We start from the raw sequence: 6,597 nt of genomic DNA on the forward strand, positions 1-6,597 counted from the left end.
GAGCAGCAAAGGACTCGAAGCAGCTGGGAAGGTCTACCTCAAACTCTGAATGAAGCGGTGAGGCAAGCTAACACCGACGGGCCCGATCCTGGCGTCGTCTGTTTTTGTATGGCCCACAAACTGAGAATGGTTATTACATTTTGTAAATAGCTGAAAAAAATGAAAAGAAGAATAATATTTCATGACACATGAAAATTACAGGAAATTCAAATTTCAGTGCCCATAAATAAAGTTTTATTGAAACACATCCACACTCATTCACGTCCAGGTTGTCCACAGCTGTTTTCAAGTGAGTAACTGTGACCCAGATAGGAGGGTTTGCAGACCCCGAATACTTATTATCTGGCCCTTTAGAGGAACGGTTTGCTGACCCCTGATCTGGGTTCCTTGAAGGTTTTTTCAAAGTAACATTGAGAACCCAGACAGTACCCTCCACCAATGCAAAACAGAGATATTGTCTGGACGACTGAGAAAGGCACAACGAACACTTCGGGAGAATTCTAGCATCTTGTACCACATACTGTTAAGATAATTGAATAATTCACACATACACACGATAATCTTCCGCAGAAAATAAAAATTGCTTTTATGGCTTCCAAAATATAAATGAACAATTTTCAGATTAGAAGTTATTTTAGAAAAAATAAAAATAACACCCAATACTTGCCACTTTACAGAGACTCATCTCCGTGACGGGGAAATCACACTCCTTTCAGACTCTGCTGTCGTCAACGTCTTTGTTGTGGTCGTTGTTTTCATCCTCTGATAAATCCCAAAAGTCACTTGCACAAAAGGCCCAGCAAACAGACTGGGAAAACCCAATGGCCAGCAGGGTCTCCCCTGAGCCCTGAACGGCCCCAGCACCTCCACATTGGGGACAACCATGGATTCCCACGAAAGAGGCATCTTGGCAGAAATGAGCATTTTAAAAACAAGATGAGTCTCATCGGAAAGCACAGACTTCAGGAAGTCCAGTCCAGGCTAAGCCTCTGTATTTTGAGCTCTGCAATTTGATTATTAATACAGGAATGTCAAAATAGAATACCCAGGAGTCAAATCAGGCAGAGAGTGAGATCAGGTATAATTTTCTTTTGCAATGTGAACAAAAGACATTTTCTAACCAAGCCAAATAAGGGGTGGGGGTGGGGGGGTTATATAGATAGATCTAGAAATGCACACGTAAATGTGCTTCATGCAAAATTTCAAATGGCTTAGTGACAGCTCTGAGAACCTGTCTGGGGATAATTTTACGGAATAGCAGTCAGAATGAAATCAATGAGAAAAGCAAGAAGGATGTATGTTCTGTCATTTTTAGTGGGAAAATGGCTGCTTGATTTTCCTTGGCATGCTCGTCCTAACCGCTCTGAAGACCTCTCAACTGAGAAGGGAAATCCACATCCTGACAGGTTCCCACGTGTTCCTCCCATCAATTACAAATTCATATTTTATACGTCTAAGTGAAGCACTTAGAACACGTGTCATCGATGGGGGTGGAGGGGTGCCAAGGCTGACAGCCCTGACCCCACTCTATCTCCCAGGGTACCTTGGAGCAAGCCCCTGCTTCTACTTCCTTGAGTCTCAGCTTCCTCGTCTGTCCAGTGGGAACGAAGCCCGGCTCTGCCTTCTCCATCCACTGTTGCCAAGAGTGGCCACTGTGGCTGAAGACCTAGGATGGCTCAGAGGTGGGGATATTCTTACACTAACCCCTGTCACACATGGAAGACCAGAGCATCTCCAAAAGCATCTCGCTGTGTGTTTACACACAATAGCTTATGCTCTTTCTCCTTAGTCTAAATGGAGCCTGCATCTGTCACATCAGAACAAGGGGATGGACCACTCCACACAAAGGTGGAGTGTACTTTCCAGCCAGCCCCCTGCCCTCCAAGAAAGCGCAAAGGGTCTAGAAACTGTCAGATTCTGTTTTGCTGCTGCCTCGAACCATAAAATGTTCACAAAACAACAAGAAAACTATATTGACCCAATCCCCAAGACAGATCAGAACAGGAGAGAGATTTTGATGGGGAGACAAGAACCAAGAGCTGAACCTTCTTCATGAGGAAGATTTATATCAGCCTAGAGTATCTTAAACACATCAGCTCTAAAAAACGCCAGATAAAAAAAGGGCCGAGGCCTCCGCTTTGTAGGGATCTGGAAGGGCTTGGCCCAGGCCAAGTTCAGCAGAAAGAGCAATGCCGAAGTCTCACTGGCGAGGGCTAGTGTGGGCTTCTAGAGCTAATATCCTATGAATAGAGATGTTTTAAATGTATTAAACATTGCCCCCCCCCTTTTTTTAGAAATTACTCTGACAGAGACTTCCTTAAACATTATTTGAATAAAGCCTCATTACTCACAGTCCAAAGAAGTTCATTAGGAGGAGATCGCTTTGGAAAGGAATCAAGGAGCTTGCCTTTCTTCTCAGCAGTGAATTACATTAGCTACTTCCTAGTTATTTAAATCTTGAAATAAAAGATGTAAACGCTACAGTGACATCTTAAGATCATTGCGTAGGCAGGTCTTGCATGCACAAAAATGCCCAGCTGGTCTGCAGATAAAACAGATTGATAATTAGTTGCAAAATGTAACATTTCATCAAGAATATTTTGAATAATCCAATTTATCTTTGTCAGATATGCAGCACATATTTTTCCGGGGAGCAGCTTTGTTCTTTAACATAATATTATAATTTCAGGCCGCTAATGAAGGCGCCCGCCGGCCGGCCGGGCCTTGATGTGCAGCGTGGCGGGGAGCGCGCCGCGCCCCGCTGCCGCCACCTGCCCGCCCAGGCGCGGGCTGCGGGGCCGCGGGCCGCGGGCGATCAAAGGCCGGCGGGCGGCGGGGAGGGCGCCCCCGGCGGGCGGAGCGCCGGCCGCGGGCGGGGCTCAGCGACTCCGGCTTCTAATTAACCCGGGGAACCGCGCGCTCCCCGCCCGCCACGGGGGCCCGCGGGGAAGGGGGGCGCGCGAGCAGGCCTGGGGTGTGGCCGCTCTCCCCGGGTGCGGCCTCCGCGGCACAGGCAGAGGGACCGGCCGCGGCGCGGGGGGACCCCCAGGGCGGCACACTTCAGGGGCCCCGTGGACCTGGGCGCTGGCTGCCAGGGCCCCTGTGCTGGTGGATCCAGCCTTTCTGGGTGGGGGCAGGCTAGCACTTTACCTAGTGCCTGTTGGAAACGCCCGTTTACACGGATGACTGGGAGCTACTTTGCGTTCCTAGGGAGAGCCCCAGCGCAGGCCCGGAGGGAGCCTCCTCTCAAGGCCAAGCAGGAACTCAGGGGAACTTCATTCCCTCCAGTATCCTGGGCCTGTGTGCTCTGCACCCCGGATCAGAGGCTACCCCCAAGACTGGCGGGGTTGGGGGCCAGGGTGTGGGTGCGAGGAGGGGAAGTGTTGGCAGAGTTTGCAAAACTGGCTCGCTCTTCCTAAAAGAGGCATGACGTTTGTCAAAGCACAGAAACTCCAAACTAAAGAATGTCCTTCTGTGTTGACTGTGCCGATAGGCCCCTGTGCGCGCAGCAGGCCCGCGGAGCGCTTCTGGAGCAGCCGCGGAGTCCCGGCCTGGCTGAAGCCTCCCGGCTCTGCACCCGCGCCCGCACCCGCACTGGAGCTATTCAGCAATATTTGGTATCTTCAAAACACAATTGCAATTCTTGCACCAAGATTAAAGTTCTGCATCCCTTAGTTCAGGAATCAGGATTAATGAGAAGTGGATGGCGCTCTCCTAATCGTCCATATTGGAAAGGGCCATGCTGTGTCCGCGAACCCTGGGGAACAGTTCTGAGGAGCCCGGAGTGTCCAGGAGGCAGACACCGGTGACCACACTACCGGTGAACTTGGGTGCACTCAAAAGAGCCAGATTGCTCCGAAAAATCAACCTGCTCTGAAGACAGAACCACCGGACTGCTCCCGCAGAAGATTGCTGCATACGGTCATCTCTTTGTTCAGTCGTTCCTGCTCCTGTAGCCGGAGACTGGGCTCCACATTTTCAAATACTTAGTCTCACGGACCACGGCCAGCACTGCAGGCGTCCGCTGACTGAACCTGTCCTGACACACACAGCTCTTAAAATACCATGAGTGCATTTCAGTCTGAAGGGGCGCACGGTTTACAGGGACCAGACCAAGTGGCCTGCTCCCCCTGCTTTTATTTCTGGCGGGGGGCGGCGGGGGTCGCAAGTATCCATCTTGCTCAGACTCGAATGTCAGTCCGACATCATCTCCATTCCAGGCCGCCTTTCCCTGGGTCCCACTCCCGCGACCTTCCTCCGTCCAGCACCTGCACGCAGCGGATGCTCAGGGGACGTTTATTAATGTCTCCTTTCCTCCATCCTACTTGTTTATCAGCTAAATGGGAAGAGGCCTAACCTAGGAATTCTCTGGAATGGGGATGGCCAGGACCAGAGAGCCCCGAATAAAGTGTGGACTGGGACGGCTCTGTTGATGAACTGACTGAGCCCAACCAGAGGCTGGAAATTACTCAGACTTGAGCTTGACTCAAGGTAGCAGGGGAAACCTTCACCTGTGGTCTGCAGTCACCGCCCCAGCTGTGAGAGAAAGTCAAAGAGAGCCAGTGGCTTTCTGCAAGCCTGGGGGCCCCCAGGTCACAGATCCTGGTTTCCCGAAATGTGTCCCCTTGCTCCTGGAGGTCATGTGGCCGCCACCGCCGCCTTCAAGTGGAAGGGTCTACGGCTCTCCGCGGTGTCCAGATCATACATTGAAGAGTAAACGGGCCAACAGAAGGCCCAGGAGGAACTCGGGCTTTTGTGCGAACAGGGCACCGTCCCGCAGCCCCAAACGTCAGCCCAAAGGCGGACAGCTACTGTCAGGGTGAGGCACCTGGGAGAAAGAGGCCGTGTGGCTGCGTAAAACAGGTTAGAAACCGGATAAGGGCCCACGTAAACACCACTCTGCCATCGTCCAGAGGCAACAGCCAGGGGTGCTCCTCGGGGCAGCCGTGGACCTGTGTCTCTGCACACTCTCCGCACACAGTGGGCACCTGTGACCAGCCAGTGATGGGGCAGGTGGAAGGCTGGGGGCCGCCTGCCTGCAGCGTAGACACCAGGAAACGAAGAGCAGAGCTGCGAACTGTGCGGGTCCCGGCTTGAAGACCAGCTCGCGGGCCTCGCCCCTCTCCGAATGCTGGCTGTGCACAGACATACCCCGGGGCCCATTTTGTTGCTTTTCTTTTTTACCCCGCTGCGTGCCCAAATCAACGATCTCTCCTGAAACCCTCTCTTTGGAGCCCTAATGGCTCGCTGTTACTTATTTCCTACTTTTTCCTCAGGTCCTGAGGATAAATCCAGGCGGGGGTTCAGAAGGAAGACCTGATCACCCAGCACGGCACGAGGACCCTCCCAGGGTGGACACAGCTTACCTGAGGGTGGGCCTCCCAGGCCAGTCTTGGCCAAGCCTGGTTCAATCCTGCCCGGCCCCTCTCCTTGACTCGCCCAGAGCTCTTCTGTGCACAGTACCTTTTCCCTCCTCTCTCTGCCTCCAGAGGTCCCGTACATCCTGCCAGCATCCCTCTGGGAAGGCATCCGAGGTCCCGCAACAGGAGAGATCTCCCCACGCTTAACCCTTAAGTGGCATTTAGGACCATGTTCTCTCTTATCTCTCTCTCATTGTGGTTACGTGTGGGATCTTCTCACTTCCCACCAGACTGTGCAGTCCCTGGAGGCAGGATCGGGTCCCCTGCTTACTTAGCACACCCTCGACCTCAGTGAAAAGTTCCTGGATAAAGAAATGAATGCATCCAACAAGTAAAAATCTCCGATGGGGGCCCCACTGAAAGGTACCCATTACATATTAGGTTTGCATTGAGGGATGAGTCTCTGTGCATTAACTAAGAGAGAAGAATGAAAAGCATTTCAATTCATCACAGAAAGAGTAATTCCCATGAGTTTGGACGTAAAGGTGAACTAAGACGAAAACCATTTTTCTTGGATGTCAAGCAAGTTCTCCCACAGATATCCTGGAAAAGCCCAATATAAATGCACTAAATAACAAAAAGCAGTGCAAACATTAGTGAAGGGTTCAGTGTTTTCTCTTCTAGGCACAAATCCGCTCAGAACAACAGGCGGTCCCACAGACCATTGTGGGGTGAAGCACGGGTCTCCACACCAAGGACCTGCCTTGACACAGGCACACTCGGTCGAGGGACCCCCCACTCCTACCTGGTGCTCCAAGACTCCTGCCCTTCACCTGGGTCATGGTCATTTTGCGGCCAGGACCCCGAAGACCCCCCCGGGTGCCCTGGCACTCATTCACAGCGCCGTCAGTCACACGGCCAACAGCACAGGCAGGCCCCGTGGGATGGTACACAGTGCTGCCAAGTGTTCAAGGTTGTGGGAAGGTTCCAGAAAGGTTCAGCAGGAAGGGATGCTCCATAAATCACCCCAGGAGACCAGGGCAGATGGTCCCCCTTGCTCCCAGCACTTCCTCTCTGCTGCCTTCATTCATAGTGTTGCCTTTGTCCGCAGTGTCTTCCTCCCCAGGGCCCCTCCTAGTAAAATCTCACTCACCCTTCAAGGCCTAAACCCCGTACCAGTGTTGCTGGAAAGGCTTCCCAAGCGATTCCAGTCACTCGTTCCTCTGCACTCCCACAG

This window comes from Mustela putorius, unplaced genomic scaffold (genome assembly GCF_011764305.1).
Source record: "Mustela putorius furo isolate JIRA1106 unplaced genomic scaffold, ASM1176430v1.1 tig00003909_pilon_pilon_pilon, whole genome shotgun sequence".
In the NCBI taxonomy this organism is placed as follows: Eukaryota; Metazoa; Chordata; class Mammalia; order Carnivora; family Mustelidae; genus Mustela; species Mustela putorius.